Below are 27,976 nucleotides of genomic sequence, written 5' to 3' on the forward strand. Positions count from 1 at the left end.
AGTTTTTCTCTAACTCACACAGTGGCTCTTTGAACAGATCCTCTACCTCCACGGTTCCGCTGGTATTCTCTGTCTGGGTACTCATCTGCCAGCACCTGGAAAACATATGGAACGTACGCAGAGGACGGACAGAACGCTGCATCCGTATCTGTCTGTGTCTGTAACGTTACTTGCAGTCAGTGTTACTTTTATCACCGTCATTTATTTTGAAAAATCTCCACACTCTACACACATTAATCCACCGCTGCGTACCTGCTGCACTGAACTGTGAATGTCACATGGCCGTAAGTGGTATCGGTGCATTTGTATCGGGTTACTTTTACAAGTACGAATACGAGTACACACACTGAGTATCAGAGCCGATGCCCGATACTGGTATCGGATCGGTGCATCCCTAAAATAAACACAAGTCTTTCATTTTGGTTTCTAGAGATATGTAACCCGAATGTCCAAAAAAAACTTTAGTAAGATGTCTGTGATATACAGTACATATGAAGTTCAAAAAATTCTGTACAAGATGATGCTCGCTCTTGCTTCCACTAAATACATCTGGTGAATACCCAAACAGCACATGTTTGTGCTCACTGGGCAGTCGCATGTAGGCAGTAACGCCATGTGTTTATAATAAGAGAAGAGTCAAAGTCTCCAGATTTGAACAGAAACCCATATAAGAGCATGTTTAGGCTGGAGAGCTGAGGCCAGACTAACCAGTCTGAGGGCCGTCTGTGCATGCATGTGTGTATATAAGTGTGTTGACTGCTGTCCCTGTCCATCAGAGGGTCATATGAGGAGCAGATTAGGGTTTCTAACCGCAAACCCCTGTTGCTATGGCCAATCGTCACGGCGACTGCAAGAAGAGTCATCGTGTTCCGAACCACCACTGACTCACCCCTTCTTATCTCGCCACTATGCGCATGAATATGCACACAAAACCACATCTAAATCCGGACTTTAGTGCAGCCTATCTCAGATGTTCTGCATCCCATCTCCAACCCCTGTACCTCAAAATAACACACTTTGCCTTTTATACGCCTTGTTTAAAGTGCGTCGTACCTCTGGCAAACCTTTAACTGATTTGGAGATCTTCAAAAGACTTTATGTAAGATGATGGAAGATCTAAAATTGCGGTGCAGCTTAGATCAGTCTTTGAGCCGAGCCAAGTGGTTAAGACTGAAACCCCTTGTTCCCCAAGACACTGGTGACCATCAGCTAGACCGACCCACTAATCAGAGTTTCCATGATTTGTCTATAGACAGTATATTTATTATAAATGATCCAAAAAGTCCTTTAATTCATGCTCACCGTTTGTGGATGTCATTAACCTCTAGGAAAACCTCAGCGCCATGTAATATTACAGTTCCCGTCCACACTGTTCATACCAATAATGATGCAAATGTACAGTTTTGCATCAACAGTTGCAAAGTTTTTTCTATAACAGATCAGAATAGATGTTGGAGCAGCATATAAAGTCTATCTGAGTTAAAGGGTACCTATGTGCAGTACACAGCTGAAAACCTAATACATTTGATCAGCATGATGTAATGGTAAATAGGCAGTCCACTGTTATGATGGTTATTTTTGTTTCTACACTGCAAATAACATCCTCTTCTTAGTCGCCTAAGCCTTTTTTTAGGGTTTCAGAAGGATCGAATTACAAACGTGACATATTATATTCATAATTACATTTCCATAAGTGTATAATCACACAAAACTTAGACCTATGTTTCATGACCTTACAATTCGCTTTTTATATGCACAGAGGGACAGAATCTACCATTCCACGTCCACCCTCTACCACTAAATGAAACACAGTGAACCTTTACACTGCACCACTTCAGTTTTATCCACCCTGCACGCCTATATCAACACTAACAGATCCATTATTGTTGTGCTAATGTTGTGACGCTTTTACAGAGTGTGATAATTGCATTATGTGTTAAAGTCTGCATGACAAAAACAACAGTTTCAGAAATATATTGACGTGCAAATTATTCACACACTCAAAAAACACCCCAGGACTATTAATAAACTGTGTCAACCACTAGAAAGGCAAAGTCAAAGTCATCATATATAGCCCTTTTATCATATTTTATATCTTATTATACATAGAAGAGTGATATCAATTGAACTAATAGGTTGATATCATTTCTTAAAAATGTTCCTCTTTGTTTCTGTGTCCAAAATCTTTTTAGTTAAGCACAGTTTGACTGTAAAGCACAGCATCAGCAGGGCCAACTATGACAGTCTGTGGCACCAGCTGTCACTTTAAGCCTGTTAGGGGGTATTTACAAGACGACTTACAAACAAGACCATAAAACTGGACTCCACTCAACTCCCCCTCCGCCCTCCCTTCTCTTAAAGTTGTGGCTGTACACAACCTCAACAGAAAGACAATTAGTGCATGTAGTGGGAACACTGAAGACACAACATGTAGAATTAATAGATTTTAAAAAGCTTATGGGATTCATTAAAAGTTGACTTGAAAGAAAAACATAAGCAAGAAACTGTTTTGCTCTTTTACTAGCACTGTTAAAGCTACAAATAAAATCTATTAACCAACGCACATGAATACACGTGGAAAACACACAGATCTGACTTTCTCTTTCTTGTGTTCACATTCATATAAACACATGCAGCCATGCCACATCCTCTGTTACTGGGTTATTTTCTTCCCTAGTGTTTAGGGTCTATTCTCGGACCTGTGTTTGTGCATGTGACCCCAGTTGTTGCTCATGGTCAAATGTCCGGCTGCCTTTTCATCTCAGGGTATGTTAAGTGTGTGCTGGGGTGCACATGTTTTTGAGTCTCGCTGTCTCCAAGTGCGTCACACACAAACCTTTCCCACAGGGACTGGACCGTGTTTACATATTCTATTTCAGATCACTTTACCAAAAAAATATTCTCACTAGTGCCCTTTCCACAGTGCCTGCCTCCACAATACATAATCACATTCTCTTCTCTTCTCATTTGCCTGAGTGTTTGTCATTTCCTCTTCCTCTTCCTTTCACGTTTCATCTCTTTATCAACACCACTTTAGTTTTATCCACATTGTAAATCACACCCCCCCCCAGGGATCCTCAAAGATAAATAACCACACTGGCTGTTCCTTCCCCTCCTCTCCTTCATTGTTTTTCTTTTTCGGCTAAAATTTGCTTAGAGGTCTTATTTATGTCTTTGTGCATAAGAAATCAATATAAGTGAATCTCCAAAGGAACTTTGTGTTGGTAAATGCAAGTTATGCAAATTTACAGGATTTCAGTTCTGTTCAACACAATGATGGTCATATGAACTATGTTTTCATCTCAAAAATGTCCAATTTCATCACAATTAATGCTATATTTTCATGTTACAAATGGCCAAGTTATATTTGAACTGAATTTACCTGAAAAACAAATATTCTATTCTTTTAGATTCCCCAATTTTTCTTATAAGATTATATGCTACATATCACATGTTTTATTTTTACAGGTTGCAATATGGAGTATGGTGCTGATCCATCCTGCTTATGTTACGCCAATACATACATTAAGAATGTCACACGACACTTTTTAAATCAACAGTTTTCTAATAATAAGCGTTTTTATAAGAAATAACAATTCTATATTGTTATTTACTGTTTAGTATGATGATAAACTATACAATAAATAATTCTGATCCTAGTTTTTGCACAGGGATCATTTGTGGAAACGGTGACATGGCTGCTGAGCATCAGTATGATGGGATCCACAACAACCATGTCACATCCATCCACTGACACATTTTGTGTTTTTGTGTCAGCTGTTATTGTTTTAGATCCACAATACTAACATTTATGAATAAGAGGAGAATTAGGAATAGTAAGTATATAAGTTTATTCCTAATAAAGTACTGGTACTGACCAGAGCATCATGGGTAATGTCATGTCCGTCCACCAGCAAAAGTTTTCACATACACATGCTATTCAAAATCCAATATTTCTGAAAGTAGAGCTTCCACTGTCAAATAATATCAGTAGTCTGTGCACAAATGGATTAGCATTATTTCAACACAGTTCTATGCATTTATGACAATTTTTTTTTTTTTGACAAAAATGGCCACTCATTTGACCCCCTAAGTAAATTTTAGCCGTTTTAGTTTTTTTTTGCTGGAGTCTTCCACAACATTTCATTTCTGTTTGAAGCATCAGCGCTCACCAGAGTTTTCATGCATTCACCCATAAACGCCTCGGCACATGCCAAGCGCAAACAGGGATGTGGCTTCAACTGTGCATGTGACTGTTGTGCTGCGGCAAAGCACAGGATTTAGGTCTAGACTTTCCTAATGAGAAGCAGTCCTCCTGTACACCACAGGCAGTGTGTGTGATATTGCAAACACACTGGAGATGCACACGGTTGTATCCATACTTATACAGCAAATAAAACTGAGAGGAGCTCAAAACTGAGATTTGATGCAATACAGATTTAAGTTTTTCAATGGGCAATAGTGTGAAGGTCTAAACAGGTTTCTTCCTGCCATTATAAGCCTTGCATGCAAAACCAACAAAGGAGAGACGGAAAAACTCTGCTGAGATTTCCAATTTACCTTTTAGAGAGGAGTCTGGCTTGCAGTTGGAATGATCCATTTCAGGTTACAGCCACACTACTACTAAAACCAATCTTCATCCACACAACTGTTTTGTAAAAATAACCTCTCAATATTCTAACACACCTGAAATACACATCACATGACCCCCCCACACCATGTTTTCTTGTACACAGTCAAACAAAAGGGGTGCAATGAGTCAAGGAAGGACTCAGAAGCAGAAAAAAACAGGGTCAACATCTGTTTTGTGTAGGTTAAAAGAGCTAAGTAGTGTGGATGCTGGGTGTAAACAACAAAATATATGAATTTTAATTACAAAAAAGAAAAAGACTAGTGTGTACATCATTGATCAAGTGCATTTTACAGTCTTTAAAGTCCCTTCGCTATGTGAAAGTAGTTAGTTTAGTTTTATTTCGAGCACACAGAATCATCAGATAACAAAGAACCCTGCAACATGGTCAAACAAAATTTTTCGGTGCTTGAAAAGGAATGGGAAGAAGTATAACTTATAGAGTCCCGCCCCCTTTTTACAAACTAATAATTAAATTAACTCCGCTTCCTTTGCTTTGTTAACTCACTTTTTTTCTACATATTTTTACAAAAACACAAAACATCATCCAAGGTATCAGCTAGACACTGAAAATGCCATATTTTGGCGATCAAATGCATCTTTTCATGTGTCGTCGTACTATAGCCTACTTCTCTACATACAACTGCACAACATCAAAGTTCTTTCTGACACCATTTTCCACAGAACAAAGCTGTGTTTCCATAAAATGTCAAGTGAATTTGAAGTGAAACTCTGAAAAGTTATGGTGACATGTAAGCTTCATTACATTTGTCTATTCTTTTGCCATTTAACTATGAAAATTATCAGTCACAAGTTACATGTTGACTTTTTTGTAAAGTAAAGCATCAAAATATGCATTAAATAAGTTAATGAAAACACACCTACTGTTACTGCGCCTTGCACCCACATCCAACATGTATATGATGGGATTAATCCACAAAGACCCAGTGTTTCTTTTGTGTCTGTTCCCAAATTAATCTTTCTCTATTTTTTACATTTCTTGAGTGATTTATCAACATTTTTTCAAATATTATCCTCTGCAATTTGTATTCTTAAGTGAAAATCATGTATTTTACTATATTTAATCCACTGATCATGTAGATCATTCTTAAAAGCTCAGATCAAAGTTGAGGGTTTTTCTATCAAAAACAGAGAAAACGGAACAAAAAGTTACCTTTTTTAGTAAAATCTATCATTAACTGAACCTAAAACAAGTGTCTCCATCCATTGTCATTGATCCAGCTCCATGGTTTTTACTGGTGAATCAATGTTGTAGAAGATGACTGTGTTTCCACGGTAACTACGGAGCCTTTGAACGTCCAAATGGGTCGTATCTGACAGAATTAGTGGATCGACAGGTATTAAACAGTTTAGATCAGTACATGACTGGTCACCAGTGGATGTTTGGGTCTTTATGGGTTAAACAACCACAAAAACTATTTCTCTTTTGATTACTTTGCAAAATTGGAATTATATGTTTACTTGATTAATGAATAGTTCTGCTCCATGGTTATTTGAAGTAATTTTTATATCCTACTCTGAAAATATGGGTCCAAAAATGAATTGTTATTAATTAACAAGAAAAACGAAAACACAAGCCTAGGAAAAAACTTTAGAAAGTAGAAATGAAGGAAAAAAGCTGCAGTGTTAGGGACAGTAAAAAGAGTATCAGCATTCGCACTGCTTGAAAAAACAAAAAACTTTCAACTAATAAGAAACTCCAGAAACAAGACGTGATTCAGAGCAAGCATTTGAAGGTGGAAATACAAGTAAATGTGGAAAAAGGTGGAGAAAAAAAAAAAAGAAATACCTGATAAAAACGTAAAGGAATAGGCACCATCCAAAAGCAATATAATTGAGTGTAATACAATACAACACAATAAAAAGAGCCTGTTTGTTCAACCAGGTTTGGTCTCAACAAAGATTCAAAGTAAACATAAGAAAGGCGGAGAGACTGGGAGTGTTTTTTCAGGCTTCCAAATATGCTTCAGGCTGTATTTACATGAATCACATCTGTTTGTAATGGGCTATGGCAAAGATAATATGGCAAAGATTTACTACATGAGTTGACTCAAGTTCAGCTTATTAGACTCTGACGATGTCAAACCAGGACTCACCACGGAGACAGAGGGGGTGACCTGTCACACACACAAAGACGCACACAAAGACACACACAAAGTTTCTTTTAATCCTGTGCTTAAGAAGTAGAACGAGCAATGATGATCTCATGTCAGATTACTCTGTACGTTTACCCTGAGGCAACAAATAGACACACACACATGCACACACACACACACACACACACACAAACAAACACACACACACACACACACACACACACACAAAGTCTCTTCCTGGTGCGTTTCTGTCACCTGGAGTCTGAGGAAAAAAACAAGACCTCTGGTTATAGGCCAGATTGTCAAGAGTACAAAGACAATGGCCGCAGCATGTATGAGTCATTACACACTCCCTTGGGTTCAGCTTAGAAAAGAACATTCCCTCATTATAGCAGCAAGGCAGCAGTTGAAAGCAGAGTGGGAACATTATGCTGTTACTATGCCTGTAACTGGCTGTAAGCCTGGACCATCACACCAACTACTGTCACACTTCGTCATACTAACACACTGACCAAAAAGCCTGACCAGTCACAGTCCACACACACACAGAAATATGCACACAAACACACACTGACTGCTGCTGCGTTCAGTCAAAGACTAAAAGTGTTCTGTATCACGGCTAAAATTTGCTTAGAGGTCTTATTTATGTCTTTGTGCATTAGAAATCAATCTAAATGAATCTCCAAAGGAACTTTGTGTTGGTAAATGCAAGTTATGCAAATTTACAGGATTTCAGTTCTGTTGCAACATGTTGATGCTCATATGAACTATGTTTTCAGCTCAAAAATGTCCAATTTCAGAACAATTAATGCTATATTGTCATGTCACAAATGGCCAAGTTATATTTGAACTAAATTTACCTGAAAAACAAATATTCTTTTCTTTTAGATTCCCCATTTTTTCTTACAAGATTCTATACATATTACATATTCTACATATTACATGTTTTATTTTTACAGGTTCAATCTGGAGTATGGTGCTGATCCATCCTGCTTATGTTACGCCAATACATACATTAAGAATGTCACACGTCACTTTTTAAATCAACAGTTTTCTAATAATAAACATTTCTATAAAGAAATAACAATTCTATATTGTTATTTACTCTTTAGTATGATGATAAACTATACAATAAATAATTCTGATCCTAGTTTTTGCACAGGGATCATTTGTGGAAACAATGACATGGCTGCCGAGCATCAGTATGATGGGATCCACAACAACCATGTCACATCCATCCACTGACACATTTTGTGTTTTTGTGTCAGCTGTTATTGTTTTAGATCCACAATACTAACATTTCTGAGGAAGAGAAGAATTAGCAATAGTAAGTCTGTAAGTTTATTACTTATAAAGTACTGGTACTGACCAGAGCATCATGGGTAATGTCACGTCCGTCCACCAGCAAAAGTTTTCACATACACGTGCTATTCAAAATCCAATATTTCTGAAAATAGAGCTTCCACTGTCAAATAATATCAGTAGTCTGTGCACAAATGGATTAGCATTATTTCAACACACTTCTATGCATTTATGACAACTTTTTTTTTTCTTTTGACAAAAATGGCCACTCATTTGACCCCCTAAGTAAATTTTAGACGAGCAGTAAAGTTACACACACACACAATGGCTGAACCATAAAACAAAAATGATGGTTAACATGACAGAATTTGACGTTAATTTAATACTCATTAGTGTGATATACACATTTCTTGTCTTTGGGTTTCATCTAGTTGACACACTCATCTTCAATGCTTTGAAAATGTTTCTGTTTTGTCGTGTTATATCATTTTATGCACAGTTTTATGTTAAACACTTTTTTTCTTTTTATCATACTTGCTTTGTAGTTTAATACCACCTGTAACTGTCCTCTACATCATTTTTATGTTGCTGTGTCTTTTACATCACTTTAGTCTTGTCGCTGTATTTGTCATTTTCATCTTGCTGAGTTCTTACGTTGTTTTCATCTTATGCAAATCATGTAACTTTCATCTTATGTCTTAGATCATTACAGAATCAGAATACTTTATTAATCCCAGAGAGACATTATTGTATGTTACAGTTGCTCCATTCAAGTATAACAAAAAAGTAGCAGGAAAGAAACTATCAATACAAAAAAAATAAAAAATAGTACAGGAATTTGTACTCCATGTACTACACAATACACGCCTTGTTGTGTCTTTTACACTATATTCACTTTGTTGCATCTTTTAGCTAATTTTCATCTGGTTGCGAGCTTCATATCGTTTTCATCTTGTGTCTTATATACTGTATATCACTTACATCCTATTGAATTCTTACATTATTTCATCTTGTAAAATCGACAAAGTTTTTCGTCTTGATGTGCCTTTTATGTTTCTGACATTCTAAGTATGTCGTTGCATCTTTTTTGTTGTTTTTAATCTTGTAACTTGCATCATCTCCATCTTGTCTCATGTTTAATTAATAATATAAACCGACAAACAACCATCTGGCTTCTTTAACGCTCTCAAGGCTAAAAAATGAGGCTGACATAAATAAATAATCCTCCATAATAATTATCACGCCTGTTCCCAATATTGACGAATAAATATTTTCCTCATGGGTACATTTTTAGCCATACTGCCGAGCTCTAAAACACACAGAACACACTCTTACTGTAAAAGGCTCATGCACATACCACGTACAGGCAGCTCAGTCAAGTCCATTTTTTTAGCGTGTTTTAAATCCCTCATGCATTTGGTATGACTGCAGGCTGTATACCGCTGGGATGTGTCACAGCTCATTCCTCACAACCTGAGTGTGTGTCTGTGTATTCCCATAAAAGTTGAGACAGCAGTAAACGTTACATGTCAAGTAAGCATGTGGGTTTCTTTCTTTTAACATTAGCTGCCTGTAAGTATTGTAAATGTAAATCTGACTCTGTGTGTTGCCGTATAACATGAGCAGGCAGCAGTGAGCGCAATGATTTAAAATTTTCCAGGCAGTGTTACTGAGCTCCGAGCCGGCAGACACAGTCATCCTGTCGCTATACTGCCAAGTCTTAAATGTCCACCATGTCTCACATCTGTATGCTGTTACACAAAAGCCTATGCAAAAATAAACAGTATGCAGTGACTGCAAAGTGAAGACAGAATTCATATGCTCGCATGAGGTGGTTTTTGAGATGAATCGATAAATCAGCGACTCGAAAACTGCAATGGAAATACGTTAGCCGTCTGTTGATTTTCTATGACATGTGGTACGATATCTGGTTTAGAAAATATACTATGTTATGACTGGATGGACAAAGGACAGAAGACATAGACTGTATATAATGAGTAGATGAAGCCACTCAGATGTCACCCCCTGATTTTTGGACTGGAGTTTGCTGTTTGGCTGTCACCACTTTGAGTTTTTGGAGCCTTAAATGTTATTAACAGAGCCATAATTTAAAGATGGACCACCAGAAAACTTACTTCAGGGTCCAAATAAGACCACAATAACAAAAAAAAAATGCATGGAAAAACAGTTGAATCACTACTTTTAGAGAGAAGTTGAATGTAAAGGCGGCTGTGGCTCAGTTGGTAGAGTGGGTCGTCCAATGGCCAAAGGGCTGGGTGTTTGAATCCTGGCTCCGATGGTCCACATGTCGAAGTGCCGCCTACTGGTGTATGAGTGTGCGTGTGAATGGGTGAATGTGAGGCCTTGTAAAGCGCTTTGGGCACCATGAAGGTGTATAAAATGTGCTATATAAGTGCAGTCCACTTATCATTTAAATTTATGGGAGCCTTTAGCATTACAACTTTAACATACTTCTGTACTGGCTTCACTCTTAAGCTGCACTTTATATCCCTTAGATCAGTGTTTCCCAACCACTGTGCCGTGGCACATAAGTGTGTAGGGCTGGGTAAAAATATCGATTTAATAGATCTTAGATCGATTTCGTTTTAATTTTGCATAATCGATTAACAATGGATGAGATTGATTTTTCAGAGCAGGACTGGGAGTACACAGAAGCACGACCGGCTCCGTCTTGCGAACCCCTGGGGTCTCGTTCAGGACGGCTCTGGTGTGGAAAAGACGCGGAGGAAAGGTGGGGAAAACCCAGTGGACATCCTCCCGGCCTCAAACTCAAACCCGCAGTGTGAAGAAACTGGCTGCCCAGAGGTTCTCCGAAATGAGTCGTGGAAGCCGGTCATTCTTGAAATGATAACTTGGATCCATACGAGCACCTATGGCTGAGTATGGAGTTAGAGGAACAGTACAGTGGCAATGTCCGACCACTACACTACCCCCCCACTCCCCAACCAACAACCCTAACCCCAACCCTAACCCCTAACCCTAATCCTAACCAATCCTAACCCTAACCCTAACCCCCCCCGAGGAGAAGCTTCCAGCCATAAAACATAATAAAGATGACAGAGAAGTCCGTTCTGAGCCACTGTAGAAACATGGGAATGTTTCTGTCCTGTTCATTATTTCAGAGCAGATTCAGCTACTTCCTGCTGAAATTTCAGATTTATTTCCTTTCTATTATCAATACTGATACCAGTATTGATGTGTTGCATGACTGCAGTACTCAAATAATCAGGTTACAACTCAAAATAGTACTTTGGTATCACAAAATTAATCTGAATCAATCAATTAATACTGAATCGAATCGATATTGGATCGAACCGAATCGAATCGTGATTAATCGATTCAGAACCTTATGAATCGAAATTGAATTGATTATGGAAATTGGCCATGATACCCAGCCCTATAAGTGTGCCATGACAAATCATTAGGTGTGCCATGGAAGATTACCCAGTATCACCTGAGTGGTACTCTAAACGAACGGTGTGATGTAGGTACATATGACTGCATGTGCCACTGATCCTCTCTACAACAACCGTCTCCTGTTTCCCTTTGCAAAGTGAAAGTGAACTGGCCCCGATACGGTGCGTTCTGTTGATAAAGCTCCCCCTCCCTAGTGATGCGTGGATCAGCGGGTTACCCACGGGCTCGCGGATGAGGTTTGCGGGGGGCTTCATCATACTATTAAACCCCTTCTGGCAAACAAAGCTATTTCACTTCTGTTCCCTTTCTCCATCTATGTGAGGTGGACTTTTCAAGCATGACTGCTATAAAAACGAAAAAAGAGAGACTCAGAGCTGTTGAGGAAGATCTTCGTGTGTGTCCTTCTTCAATTCCTGCAAGAATATCAGCTTTGTGTTCAACTAAACAGGCCCAGGTTTCACACTGAGTAAGTAAATGGAGACTAGATTTGCATTATATTTCAATCAATATCTTTTTTGTGACATTTTTGTTTGGTGGTGTGCTTTGTGATTTTTCTGCTATAAAATATGTGCCGTGGCTCAAAAAGATTGGGAAACACTGCCTTAGATCAGGGGTGTCTAACTCCTTTTAGTTCAGAGGCCACATGCAGCCCAATATGTAAGCAGGCTGGACCAGTAAAATAATAACAATGAAAAAAGTAACATTACATTATCAAAAGGTTTACATCTACAAAGTATCCTTAAAAAAATGTGAATAAGATGAACAACCATAAACGACCTGAAATTTCTTGAGAAAATCAAGTGCAATTTTAACAATATTCACATATGCATATATATAACACATATGCATTACAACTTACAGTGGATTTACAGACACAAAACATTTAGCATAATAACAGGCATAATATTGTTAAAATTGCATTTCATTTCTCTTAAGACATTTCATGTTGTTCACATTTGTTCAGGTTATTCACATTTTTTGTGAAAAGATTGTTTTTAAACGCCGTCGTCATCGTCATGTAATTTAACTTTTTTAGACAAAAACACAGATAATTTGAAGTTATCATTATTTATAGGTTATTATAGTAGTATTTTACTGGTCCGACCCACTTGTGATCATATTGGTCTGCGTGTGGTTTTGTGATTTTGTCACCCTTGCCTTGACTGTCAATATCTTCAGTGTAATTTTTGCATTTCATAAATTTATCACACAGGCCGCATTGGACCCTTTGGCAGGCTGGTTTTGGCCCGCAAGCCGTATGTTTGACGCCCCTGCCTTAGACAGACATCTAATTGTTTTTGAGAGATAGAAACAAATCTTCCACATTAGATGGTGACAGCAGTATTGATAGTAGGTAGTACAGCAGAAAGTTACAGGGATGTTTTCTTGAAATTAAATTTTTAACGGTACCATAAGGAGCATCTTTTTCATGTGCTTACATAAAGTTTGTGTTAGAGTCCGTGTTGTGCTGGGAGTCAGTTGTTGACATTCGTTGACTCCATTTCTAAGTTAGTGGGAGGCAGTGTTGCACATTTTTGCTGTTATAGAAGAGCAGAAGAAAGACACTAAAGCACTTAATAGGGAGTGAAAGTAGAAAGGGTTAACCACTGAAAGAGGATGTTCATTTTTCAGGGTATCTTATGATCCATTCACACATATTGTACCTTTAGCAGCACATCATCACACCTCTTGGAATCATGTTCAACTCTTAGAGAAGTTTCTTGGATCTGGCTTAAAGCTGCAGTGGAGACATGACGTCCTCTCACACCTACACGTGTCCAGTTCTTTGACAGAAAGGCCTGTACCTCCTACACAGAGAAGTTCACATATCAAAACTGCCAATATTTACTGAACCCCAGGCTGGGCAGTGCTGAAAAGAGTGTGCAAACCTTCAATGCATTTGGAAAGAGGTTTTACCGTCACAGGTTTACAGTTGAGAATCTCAATTTTTAAGTCAAATATAGGGGTGTAAGAAAATATCAGTTCTGCAATATGTCGCGATATTTCATTTCACAATACTGTATCGATATTAATAACAATAACAATAATAATAATAATAATAATAATAATACATCGGTTTTATATAGCGCTTTTCTAAGTACTCAAAGACGTTTATTAAAAAGTACTGTATCGATATTTTTAGGTATTTATTCAAATGCAGATATTGTGGAGGTTGATTTTTGCTTATATTTTATTTCTTATTATTTAACACTCTTTCATTAAATAATATTAGTTCCTTTGTTGGATTGCACAAAAATAATGTTCTGATGTTAGTTCTGAACTAATAGAATATGAACATTTGAACAGGATCTTAAACTGTCATGTCTGTAAAAAAAAATAATTTAAGTTTTCACACAGGAAAATTTTGTGATATAGCATTAGATCCTGTTCTGATCAAATAAAAATGTGTTTAGTATTTGTGCATATTTCTGGTGTAATTTAATTATTCAAGGAAGTAATCATTTAAAAAAAAAAGAAGCAAACAAAAACAATCATCTTTTAACAGTATCATGATATATCGTGATACATCGTATCGTGATCCTAGTATTATGATTTGTATCGTATAGTCAGATTCTTGCCAATACACAGCCCTAGTCAAATATAAAAAGTGTTAATTGGGCTGATGTTTTCAGACAGGACTGGATGACAAAACAATGATGATATTTATCGTAATACAATTTAATACTGAAATAAGTATCATTAAGCGCTGTGCAAAAACAAAATGAGCACAAATAGGGACTAAGTCAGAGTAAAATGTGCAACTTTACAGTTTTCGATTCAATTTTATTTGTACAGCCCTATATTATAACAAAGTTGTCTCACAGGGCTTTACAGAATTAGTTAGATATGATCAAATAAACAGTTGATGAAGGAAATGGATTAATGCCCCGGGCATCCCCCATCCTTAGACCCTCCTTCTCGGCAAGGAAAAACTCAAAAAACCCAGTGGGAAAAGAGAAACCTCATTTTGTCATGTCATCTTCCATTTTTCATGTTGTTTACATCTTGCTGTCTTTTACATCACTTTGGCCAACTTACATTGTTTTTGTATAGTTGCATATTTCATGTCATTTTAACCTAGTTGTATGTTTTATGTCACTTTCATCATGTCTCTACTGATCAAACATTTATCATGACAATTATTGATCTTGACTAATGGGTTCATTTTTACCACTACAACATTTTAGCCGTATCTCTCATGTCTATAGTCAGTTCTTTTCCAATGCAGTGTAAGTTGCATTTGTCTTGTTTTCATCTCTTTCCGCTAACAAATAGGGGTGTTAGAAAATATCAGTTCTGCAATATATTGCGATATTTCATTTCACAATACTGTATCGATATTAAAAAGTACTGTATTGATATTTTTAAGTATTTATTCAAATGCAGATATGGCGGAGGTTCATTTTTGTTTTTTGGTTTTCTTTATTGTTTATATCTTATTTATTATTATTTAACACTGTTTTATTAAATAAGGGTTATTTTATGCATCCTAAAAGCACTTTTTACCGTCTGAGAGGCAGATGGTAGGTAGTTCCTTTGGAAACTAGGAGAATTAGAAAAAATTTGTGATATAGCATTAGATCCTGTTCTGAAATTAAATGTGTTTAGTATTTGTACATATTTCTGGTGTAATTCAGTCCTTCCAGGAAATGATCATTTAAAAAAGCAAAGAAACAAACAAAAAAATTGCCTTTTTAACAGTATCATGATATATCATGATAAATCAAACACTGAAATAATTTGACAAAAAAAAAAACATAAACAAATAAAATAATAGGCACAATGTACTTTCTGTTGCAGAAATATTCAAATATTAACATGTAAACATCAAAAATACAAATATGCATTAAAGATATGTATTTATGTGTATTTTTTGCACATCTTTTGTCTACTTTAGTATGTTTTCAGTGTATTTTTGCATATTTTTAATATACTTTAGTGTATTTTTGCTTATTTTTAGTATACTTTAGTACATTTTTAGTGTATTTTTGCATATTTTTTGTATACTTTAGTGTATTTTTGCATATTTATTGTATACTTTTGTATGTTTTTAGTGTGTTTTTCCTAATTTTTTGTATATTTTGGTGTATTTTTGCATATTTTTAGTGTAATTTAGTATATTTTTAGTGTATTTTTGCATATTTTTGTATACTTTAGTGTATTTTTAGTGTAATGGTGTGAGAAACGTTTGTATTTGTCATTATTTCTAGTTTATTCTGTTCTTATTTGACTGATTCTGATCCACTTTAGCTCATACTGGTCTAAATGTTGAACCTGAACGAACATGAGTCTAAAACAGTGAATGCCAAACATACAAATGTGCATTAAAGATGGCACCTTATTGCCATTGTTGGACCATTTTCCATATCAAGTTAGTGTTCAAAGTGCAGTAATCAAACACGGTTATCATGATAATTAGAATTTAAGCGGTAATACTAACCTTCGGGAATTTTATCGTGGTTTATCATTATACTGGTAATCGTTACATCCCTAAGCCCTACTAACAAATGAATCCTCGTAGCAGATGGCTTTGTTTTACTTACAGTCATTCTGCATCTTCTTTGAATCAATAATCATTCTGCATGATCTTTTATCTCTTCTAAGCTCACGCTGCCACCATTTGCAGAAACATACTTGATTGTATTCAGGCCAGTCGGCTAAAGAGGGCCTTCCACAGAGATAGTATTGAGGTGTCATTTCCCACCACTGGAATGCACACACTTCTGATCCTGTGGGATTTGGCTGCTACAGCAGTGACAGTGTGACTGTTTTGGCCTTTGAAGTCAGGAGTTAGTAAACCTCTGAGAAACTGGCTTCGATCCGCGCCCCGTCTCCACCTCTCAGTCTGCGACTAAAGAACAGCTTCCCGAAAAGTCTCATTATGAAGTCAAGAGAGTAGAGCTTTGACTTCTAATGATCTATTCAAAAAGCCCTGGGCCTTTGTGTCAACTTTAAGTCTGGAGATTTTATCATCTTTTGGGAAATAACTCGCTCATTTCAAAACCATCAGTCATTCATTCAAATCTTTAAAAGCTCCCCGATCTTTTCCACTCACATTTTCCCAGTGACACCCTGCACTGTTTGGGATTAAGGCTCTAGGTTTAAGCAGAGAAGATATTCTGACTTTAAAAAAGAGGAATTGTACAAGTCCATCATGCTTAGAAAGACGGAGCAAAGAAACAGACTGACATTTTGACGAGGGGGGAAAAAAAAAAGAAAACTCGCAGACTTAAATCAAAACACCTTTCCTTATACTGCAGCTACTCACATACCCTAACATCGCTCAGAAACACATAAGTCTTCATGGCCAACAACAGCAGTAATACATCCACATGAATGAAACAGAAGCAGACAGAAAAAGGCAGAAAACAGTAAACGTTTGTCATCATTTGTCAAACAGTCGTCTGTGTTTAGACCATGGACTCTCTTTAGATTTCAGGACTCAGACCTACATGCTCAGTGTGCTTTAGAGTTTGATTAATACGCTTCAGATGTATGTTTGGTCCATACAAAAAGGAGAAGGGCTTCCAGAGGGCAACACTGGCGTCATGAGGTGTTGGGCCTATATATAAGTCCTGGCGCCTGGGGGTAGAGTTGCCTGCGTTTCCCTGATTCAGCCTAAATGATGGATACTTAAGATACCTCCTCACTGTCACAGTCTCTCACTCTCTACCGCCTGCCTTGCCTGAGGGGGAATCTCACCACTCAACTCCTGTCCTCACCTCCTTTCACCTTCTATACCAATGCATGCCAGAAAATGTGCTGTTTTCAGCCCTCATATCATTTTCCACTGGAACTGAGACACAAACAATGCAGTTACACTGTTTCACTTGTAAATGATGAAACATGTTTCCTTACAAATAATGTTTTCCACAGTCAAAATGAGACAAAAGTCTCATTATACGAGACAAGTAGCTCAAAATCTAAAAATATTTAAAACTGCATGGCGTAACATCTGTCCATTATGTAAAAGTGACCCAACTTATCTCTTATGTTGACTTGTGTACTTGCATTACAATATTTACATGAACAGATAAATCAGTTAATGACACATCATGAACACTAATTGAGAATATTTCAGTGCAAAGAAATGGCTTTAGGGCGCAGGATATGGCCAAAACTGTCATCATAAATGTGAAATCATTATTATTTTCCAATTTAAAAGCTGATTTTGGACAGTTTGAGTGAAAACAGATAAAACTAGACAGCCATTTGTCTTTGTAAAGTGGCAGAACTGTCAGAAATCTAGAAGCACAACAGTTATGTAATATGATTTTTTTTTTTAAAATGTTTTTCAACGTAAGAATACGTAAAATTCTAATTTCAAAAAGTTACATTTAATAAATCAACAAAATGCTGAAACCTGTTGTTTCATGGCACAATTTTATTTTACAAAATAAACCCTAGAGACAAAAATGTATTATAGCAACAATAATAATAATTATCATAATATAATATAATATAGAATGTTCAATCCAATGTGTTCACTGTCCTTGCATCATAATGTCCATGTATTTCTCTCAGGTACTAGCAGTGGTGTGTCCTATGAAGTCACCATGACCTTTGACCTTTGGCCATCAAAATCATTCATGTTTGAGCAGACATTTGTTAAAAAATTTGTCGTCATCAATGAGATATTGCGTTGTATGTGTAATGTGAAACAGTACACTGTAATGTTAAAAAACTACTTTTACAGTAATAATTATTGTCATTTTATCCCCCTGACCTTATCATAACATGAACAACCGCCACTGAATGTAAACTATATGGAACTTAAATACTGTAAAAATAATCTCTGCCTGACACATTCTCATCTGCAATGGTGTTGAAAACAACAACTCCTACATTATTCCATCACATCGAACTACATCTTTATTTATCATTTTGACCTTTAGCATTAGATATTACACTGCATTAAATTTATCGTCTGGTAAAACAGATCTGAACAAAAGAAACAAAACTTGATGCATAGAGGGTTTGGTGTTGTTTTTCATACTCTCTGACCTAAACGTAACCTTCCTTATGTACAAATACAGTATAAAACATGGAATCGGTGTGTTATGTCGCATATTGTTGAATTAGTAGTGGCAGAAGTGTGACTCTTACGAAACATGGGATGCACTCACTGTTAACGGCACCAGAGAGACAGAAGAGTCCAGAAGAGGAAGGAGAAAAATAAGGGTTACTAAAAAACAAATTACCAAACTATTCTTGAGATGGAGAACACAGATGATGATGATGATGGAGCGATGACAGAGGAGGAAAGGGCTACGGCTTACAGTAAGTTGTGTGTGTCTTGGCACAGATCCACATCTGTGAACTTCAGCTTGTGTGTTTGGATGCATTTACATGTGTGTGTTCATACAGTGACAGTTTCTCAGGGCATGGGAATGTAAAACTTTAGTGAGAACATGTGAGTGGAAGTTTCCACGACAGAATACACAGAGCTATTTTGATATAACAGCAGATTTTCACCAGCTGATTATGATATGTGATTTTTCCTAGAGTAGTGTATCTGTTTATCTGTATGTGTGTGTGTGTGCGTGTGTGTGTGTGTGTGTGTGTGTGTGTGTGTGTGTGTGTGTGTGTGTTGTATGTTTTGGCCTCAGCTCTGTGGGAGTGCCGTTATCAACAACAACACAGTCCCAGCCAGCCGTCCCCGAGGACCCACACACTAAAAGCCACTCTGGTTCCCATGAGCACTCGGCCTACGCAGCCTGTCACTGGATTGTGTTGGTTTCTATTGTGAAGGCTCCATACAGTGTTGCTACAAATAAACCAGTAAATCACTGCTTAATCACAACGTTACTATGACGAAATTACAGAGTCATTACACGCACGGGCCACATCAACGTAGTCAACATGTCGTTGGCCTGTCTCCGTGTAGTGAAGATGAATGCTTTAAAACTTACTCTTTAATCAGGACGCAATCAGAATGTACACATTGGGACAACCAAGGTATGGGATTGTGTTATTATTTTAATTGTAGCTAATTTTACCTTGTATCGTTGCCATTTTACACTCACTGTGAGGGCATCTGACTTCTAAACATAACTCGCCCATTTATTTTTACTGGATTCCCATGGATGTGTGAGTAAAAAGTAAAACATCCGCAAGAGGTCAAAACTCCGGCAAACCTAGCGGAATGATGAACAGCAGGGGCGGAGATCGGAGACTACATCCACATAAATACTTTAAAATGCAAAACTTGCATTGTTTACATATAGGAGCCACTGTAAACTGACTTTGCTGCTGACTCTGTTTTAGTTTGTATACTGTGTTGCATTGAAACATGCACACTCTTTTTTCTTTTTTTTGCTTCTTGTGGCTAAAAACAAGACACCAGCCTCGACTATAAGCTGTTATTTCAACACACATACGGAATTACAGGCATTTTAATTATCATCTACTCACTGTATTCTCTACAGGAAAGCTCTTCTTCATGTAAGTGTGCATTTAGCCACAGAGTAACTCACAATATGATGAAGTGCCAATATGTTGCTATTTTGACCTCAATAACAACAGTTTCATGTCTTGATAAATTGCAAGACATCATCTATAATATTCCAAATAAAAAAGCTAAAGGCAAGAATTGTGTTTATTCAGTGCATCGGTGTCAAGTTTCACAGAATTTGACAACTGTGATGAAACGAGAAGAGAACAGAGAATGGCAACACTTGGAAAACCTGCTCACAAATGTTTTATTCTGAAAAGGAAGTCCCACACTAGACTGTGTTATTTATTTATTTAGGTTTTCTGGGCTTGTCCATTAAGGGGTCCACACTCAGACATATTGATGAACCCTACCGCTGGATGCCATCTACTATAAAATGATTAATTAATTAATTTTTTTAAAAAAGGAGAGGAGTATGTCTGACTAACGGAAACACGGCAGTAAAACATGGTGAACTCTGTCAACACTGACCCACTTCCTCTGAGGACATAAACAGCTCATTCTAACGTAATGAAAACAGAACTATTCTCATTTTCATTCCATTATACACTGATGAAAACAAACCAAGGGATATTAAATTCTATTTCTGCAATAAGATGCTTCTTATTCCCCCTAAATCTCACACATCTGACATTAATGTGTATAACAGAGATGGAAACATTAAACTAATTGAACTGTTTTCCCTCACGCATACTCCCACAAAACACAAAACAAGTCTGAAAGTAGTAACAGGCAATGTAGATTGATGAGGACATCAACTAATATGTCTCATTTGTCTAAAAAAACATCACATCACCGATGGAAAAGAGAATGCAACAAATGACAAAAACTTCTACTACTAGCCTACTTATTTTACTACAGCCACATCTGATGCAGCCTTGGGACATTTTAAAAGTTCTCTTTTTTCAACTCAAACATCCACCAGTGACCAAAGTCATCTACTGATCTAAAATATTTAACGCCTGTTGATCCACTAATCCTATCAATACATGTAAATAACTGGTGTAAAATGCAGTTTGTCATTTTTTCATGGTCTTTAGATATGAACCAATTTGGACGTTCAGAGGCTCCGTAGTGAACGTGGAAACACTGTCACCTTCCACAACATTGATTCACCAGTAGGGCTGCAACTAACGATAATTTTAATAATCACTTAATCTGTAGATTATTTTAACTAGCGGCATTGTACGCATGGTGCCATTGTACGATAGCACCCTTCCGTGGTGCAACAGTGGCATTGCACCCGTACGCTCTCCCGTGCTGCAACATCGGGACATCGATCGGACACACACACGCCGGATACAGAAACATCCATTAAGGTACGATAACGAATCTATTTAACACAAAAGACCCCATTCTCAAAGATCAGTATTTAACCCAAAGCAATAAAGGCTGCAGACAAGTCAATAATGATTACATCCCCGCCATGGCTTCAACTATAATTAGCGAGCACTAGCCCGCTACCTAGACTTGTTATGGCTAGAGACTAGCAAGCTATAGTCTTCAACCAGCTCCAGTTATATGCTATCAAACTAGCATTGTAAGTATTAGTTCCAGTCAACAATTGGTAACGTTAGTCTGGTTGCCTGATAAATTGATATGGATGAAAATGTTATAATTACAACGATAGTGTCTATGTATCTAGTGGGCTAAAGTAATCACAACATGTAGGCTATCTAAAGCTAGGTTTACATTATGTTCCTGGTGGCCACGGCAGCCCCGTTTGCCCAAAACATAGTGCGCTGTGGGATTTTGGTCATTTTTTTTCTCCATATTCAAGTTTTGTTACATAAACGGTGCACTACATTGGGGTCAAACGGGGCTATCGCCACCAGGAACATAATGTAAACCTAGCTTTGAAAATCTGGCCTGGCATCTGAAGCCTCAGCCATGCTGCTCTGTGTTTTCCTCTGTTCCACTACACAGCGAGTGGGCATGCCTCAATACTAACGTGCTCAAGACCCAATTCCAACTACCGAATTCGTTGCCGACTCTTTTAAGAATCGATTTGGATCGATTTAATTAGGTATGCACCGATCTGATACCAGTATCGGGCATCGGCTCTGATTCTCAGTGTGTGTACTCGTATTCGGACTTGTAAAAGTAACCCAATACAACTGCACCGATACCACTTACGGCCGCGTGACATTCACAGTTCAGTGCAGAAGGTACACGGAGGAGGAATAATGTGTGGGGAGTTTGAAGAGTGTGGAGATTTTTCAAAATAAATGACGGTGATAAAAGTAACGCTGACTGCAAGTAACGTTAAAGACACAGACAGATACGGACGCAGCGTTCTGTCTGTCCTCTGCGGACATTCCATCCGTTTTCCAGGATGAGTACCCAGACAGAGAATACCAGCGGAACTGTGGAGGAACCAGGGCTGGGCTGGGGGTGCGGAGCAGTGCAGACTGCCACCAGCGGAAGTGAAAATGAAACTTATCGCACATCTGTCTTCTCTCTACCTGCTAAAGCTTCGCTTTTCAACCTTAATAACGAAAACACTACAATATTAGTATCACATTAGTGTTACTTCGGTTGTCTCCATGTTTGTTATTACTGACTTTCTTCTTCTTCTCTACAAACTTTACTCTTCTTCGTGGTATTTGTCCAGTATGGTTAATTCAGAGCGGCGCCCCCTGGTGGATTAATTAAGAAACGCTCATTCTAACACATTAAATGTCAGTGGCAGCACTTTGTTCCAGTCAGACTAATGACAATGACAATAAAGCACATTTACAAAAGAAACTAACAACTGGAATGGGATTATTCAGTACTCGTATCAGTACTCGGTATCGGCAAGTACTTAAATGTAAGTATTCATACTCGTACTTGGTCTGGAAAAAGTAGTATCAGTGCATCCCTAGATTTAATCGATTGGTTTTTGCAGCACTATTCACCTGTAAAAGCCATTGAGTTGGATCAATGACAGTGGATGGAGACACTTAGTTTTACATTCAGTTATTGATATCTTTGCTGAAACAGTCCCTTTTTCTTCAGTTTTCTCTGTCTTGATACGTCGTTGTTCTGTTTTGACCTATGAATTTAGTTTTCATGAACATCAAAATGTAATGTAGGAAATTAAATATAGGAAAATACATGATGATACAGTGAAAAATGCAAAATACAGAGAATCATATTATAATAAATAGTGATAAATTACTTAAGAAAGTTTAAACAGAAAGAAAAATTCATTTGAGAACTGCCGCAAAAATACCCTTGTGTCTTTATGGGTTAATGTATTTTTATGTAAACACTGCCAGTGCTGTTTGCAACTTCCATATCCACATGTGTAATGGGTTTTAAAAACAATATTGATACTTGGCATCGGTATATTAATAATGTATCACAGGAGAAACTAATACAGTATTCCTGCATCAACATTTTTCTCCCATCTCTAATGAACAGCTAGTGTTGCTAACAGGCAGGAAACACTGCAGTAGGAATTGTGACAGACTCTTAAAAAAAAAAAAAAAGCCCTTATAGTGCAGTTCTGGACAAATGAAAAGACCAAAACAATGAATACAAAAACTACAAAGAGCAAAAAAAATGGAGTAAAGAAAGGAAAGACGGGAAGAAATGGAGATTGAAAGGCTTGGTAGATTCGTGGTGCAGGTGATGAAGCCACAGCTGCAGAAGCACAACAAGCTGTCTTTGATTCACCGTAGTTCAAACACATAGCAGGAGAATCACCTCACCCATGAAAGAACGCCAATGATATCAAACCTCCACATCTCAGCACTCCCAGGCAGAGACACTGACACACACTCGGTACACTCTTCAGCAACAGAATATACAGCAGAAAACCCTACACTGACAGTACAAAGATACTTAGACCATCATTAGAGCAACATAATAGTGACACTGAATGGAGCCATGTGCAGCAGCATGTGTTACTTTATATGGACAGATATTTCACACACACACACATACACACTCCAGTCATTGAGTCTGGATCAAAAGCCATGACTCTGATGTCTCCACTGTTTATCCCCCTTAGGGGCTTGTACCTGGACAGATGAGAACTCAGAGGAAGAAGATACGGGGAGAACAAGATGAAGAGTGTTGTCAGGGTGGCCTGCGTCTGAAGAGAAGACAGATGAGGAGGGAGATACTGAAGAGAAAAAAAAAAGGAAAAGGAGAGGAGAATGGGGGAGGAGAGTGGGAGAAAAAGCAAAAGAAATGCTGTAAGACAAGTCAGACTCAAAGAATTATACCTGACCAGTGTTCAATTCTTAAAATCCTCTCAAGCAAGGTTACACAGCATCCTAAAAATCTGTACTGAATATGATTCTGGAGTGTTTTTACAAAAAAATAGGTTCAATGACCTCATTCTCATCTTGAATTTGAATATGTAAATATTGGTCATTTCAAAAGTTTAAACACAAAATATTCCCTGTTCTCCTATAGTTGTTTTTGGTTCAGTTTGTTTCTTTGTTTTTTAACACTTTAGCAGCAAAACTTTTGGTTGAATTCAGACTAAACTGAGTTTATAGATTGCCAGTGACCCAGAACAGATGTGATTACATTTTGGGAAAAGTAAGTCAAAGTTCAAATTTTTTCAAATCTTTTTTTTGTCTAATGCTGTCTTTGTCTATGTTGACATCAGCACATGCATAGACATGGTGACATCAGCTGAAATGATGCCAAAATAAGCTACAGTACGTGCAAGGGGTGGGGTTTGCTGTGCCTGGCACCACTTGTTATCATTGGATTCAAGTTTCAACGATCACCATTAGCGCTAAAATATCTACGATGGCACAAACATTGCTTGTAAGTAGACACTAGTGATGTAAATGTTCATCTATTAACCCTTTCATGCATGAATTATGAGAACCTTAGTAAAGATTTTTTTCTTGAGTGTTCTTATTCCTCCTTACACATGAAAAAAAAATAATGCCATCAATTTTTTTTCATGAAGCTACAAAAATGTCCATGCATTTGATTTTTGAAAAAAAAGAAACGTGTTTAAAACCCAATATCAGAAAGTATGGAAGAGGATTAGGGCCACTGGAAAAAAAATACAATAAACTAAGGTTCAATGTGTATTTCTTATTATTATGAGAAAAAAAGTCAGAATTCTGAGTTTAAAGTCAGAAGTCCGAGAAAAAAGTCAGAATTATTGTTAGTAAACTTTAGTATGTTTTTAGTGTATTTTTGCATTTTTTTTTGTTGGATACTTTAGTGTATTTTTGCATATTTATTGTATGCTGTTGTATGTTTTTAGTGTATTTTTCCATATTTTTTGTATATTTTAGTGTATTTTTGCATATTTTTAGGGTAGTTTAGTATTTTTTTAGTATATTTTTGCATATTTTTGTATACTTTAGTGTATTTTTAGTGTAATGGTGTAGGAAACATTTGTATTTGTCATTATTTCTCGTTTATTCTGTTCTTATTTGACTGATTGTGATCCATTTTAGCTCATACTGGTCTAAATGTGGAACCTGAACCAACATGAGTCTAAAACAGTGAATGCCAAACATACAAATGTGCATTAAAGATGGCACCTTATCACCACTGTTGGACCATTTTCCATATCAAGTTTGTGTTCAAAGTGCAAAAAAAATTCAGATACTTAATTTCAGTGCAAAAAAACTCAGATACTTAATTTCAGTGCAAAAAAAATTTCAGATACTTAATTTCAGTGCAAAAAAAAAAATCAGATACTTAATTTCAGTGCAAAAAAAAATTCAGTTACTTAATTTCAGTACAAAAAAAATTCAGATACTTAATTTCAGTGCAAAAAAAATCAGTTACTTAATTTCAGTAAAAAAAAAAAAAAATTCAGATACTTAATTTCAGTGCAAAAAAAAATTCAGATACTTAATTTCAGTGCAAAAAAAAAATTCAGATACTTAATTTCAGCGCAAAAAAAATTCAGATACTTAATTTCAGTGCAAAAAAATTTCCGATACTTAATTTCAGTGCAAAAAAAAAAAATTCAGATACTTAATTTCAGTGCAAAAAATTCAGCTACTTAATTTCAGTACAAAAAAAATTCAGATACTTAATTTCAGTGCAAAAAAAACCAGATAATTTCAGTACAAAAAAAAAATTCAGTTACTTAATTTCAGTGCAAAAAAAATTCAGATACTTAATTTCAGTGCAAAAAACAATTCAGTTACTTAATTTCAGTGCAAAAATATTTAGTGCTACAAATTCAATGTCTTTTATAATTCAAAATCTGATGACACAAATTTACTTCCATGTAAGGGGGGACAAAAAAAAAGACAGGACACGCAAGGGGCAGCTGCTTTCATACCATCAGCATATGCTACATCTCATCCTGTAATCTAGAAATCAAAGAAAAGCCATGCACATCTAAACTCTGTCAATATCCATGTAGCTACCACAAAAAACATAGCAAGGAGCAACAGGTGTGAAACTTATTGGAGGCTGTCGTACAAACCCAACAAGCAACATTATTACGTCCAAGACATTTACGGGCTGGAGGACAAGGATACTGAACCACAGGATCGATCACACTAAACCCATATAATACTTTAATTAGATTTCCCTAAACTCAGGGCAATGTTTGCAAGATTTGTAAGATTCTATTTAAATTGTAGCCTTGTTATAACCCAGTGGCGACAGGGGAATGTCTCTGATGTCTAAAGTCTGACATCAGAGGAGGAGAAACACAGAAAAAGACCTTTGTTTTAGGACTCGTCGGGTCTCGGCGCTCAGCACGACTCGGCTCTAACAACCAGCTGAAGTTACTCTCGTCTGTCTGGTGTCTGTGCGTGTCTGTCTCACAGTGGGATTCCAGCAGTGTCTGTAACCATGGTAACTGCAAGGATGTAGTGCTGACAATCATAGAAAGTAATAGCACGCTATAAGGGCTCACACACATGGAAAATCATCATTCCCTGATCAAAGTGAATGAAAGACACACAACTCCTGGGGTTTTAACACAACGATTTGATGCTGGAAAACAAACTTTTTTAAAAGGATCGCTGATAGCACTTAATTTGCTTCATATTCACACAGCCACTGAGTACACTGCTGCTGCCGCTTAAAGAGTTTCAGTGCATTGTTCAAGGGCAACGTTGCCTGTTTACTTTTCTCACCCAGACTTCCCCAGCCTTCTTTAAACCAGCTGCTTCTTGGAGTCCAAACTAACAGACACTCTGGCACACTTCGCTATCCTCATAGTCAGTTTTATGATACTGTATCAACCGTAAGAACACTGTTAATGTTAAAGTAATACTTTATATAGCAGAAATTTATGACAGGCAACGGTGCATTTTGAGTTGTGGCCAAAACCCTGACCACTACAAATAAAAGTGTTATGACACATCTTCAGCCATTTGACTTTGCATTTCTCCTGGTTTGTTCTGTTTACTATGATAGTTTTTCAAAAATCTCTAAAAAGTATGGCACTGTATCACAATACAATGATTTCCTGCATCATGATTAATGCTGGGTATGGTCCAAAGATTTTCCAACACTGGAATCAATACTTTGGCTTCAATAACAGTTCCTATACAGTTTTTGTGTGTGTGTGTGTGTGTGTGTGTGTGTTTTTTAACAGTTCCCATTAGACATTACAGTATGCTTGTATTTATCAGTTCAACTGCATTTTTCTACACTCAAAGCAGTTTAACAACATAAAAAATAAACATTTTTAATATTTATTTATACATACATGCTCCATGCAGTGGTGATGATGGCATATATTACTCGTTTGTATCAGTTGGTACCAGACATTTTTGACATCTGCAGTGAAATCTAAGCAAGTGTCTGTGCCATAGAAGTATTCATACTCAGTACTTCAGCTTTGATTAAGATTATGTACTTCATTATCAGATTTTTACCAATACTCAACTTGACACAACAGGTGATCAAAAAGCCTCATCCCTGGATCCTACGACCATAAAATTAACCTCTTAGACCTTCTTTGTTAATCTGCAATAATAGTATTAATAATACACACCAGTTTGTTCTACAGAGTCCTTGTGCTCCACCTCTCAACTCTCTATCACTGAATTTAATATTAGATAAAAACAGTCTAGTTTCAATGAACAAAGA

At 37.0% G+C, this 27,976-nt stretch overlaps 1 protein-coding gene across 4 annotated transcripts in view; it reads right to left on the reverse strand.

The window, feature by feature from the left end:
* ppp2r3a (protein phosphatase 2, regulatory subunit B'', alpha) overlaps positions 1 to 27,976 on the reverse strand; it is a 123,298-nt gene that overhangs the window by 74,162 nt on the left and 21,160 nt on the right. For 2 of the 4 annotated variants that reach the window (XM_030127327.1, XM_030127328.1), the window contains exon 2: positions 23,953 to 24,056. The exons of 1 other annotated variant lie outside the window; for it this stretch is intronic. The gene's annotated coding sequence lies outside the window, so the exon portion shown is untranslated. The remainder of the gene's footprint in view (positions 1 to 23,952; positions 24,057 to 27,976) is intronic. One more of the 4 variants, XM_030127329.1, reaches the window with a different exon arrangement.

This window comes from Sphaeramia orbicularis, chromosome 22 (genome assembly GCF_902148855.1).
Source record: "Sphaeramia orbicularis chromosome 22, fSphaOr1.1, whole genome shotgun sequence".
Taxonomy (NCBI): Eukaryota; Metazoa; Chordata; class Actinopteri; order Kurtiformes; family Apogonidae; genus Sphaeramia; species Sphaeramia orbicularis.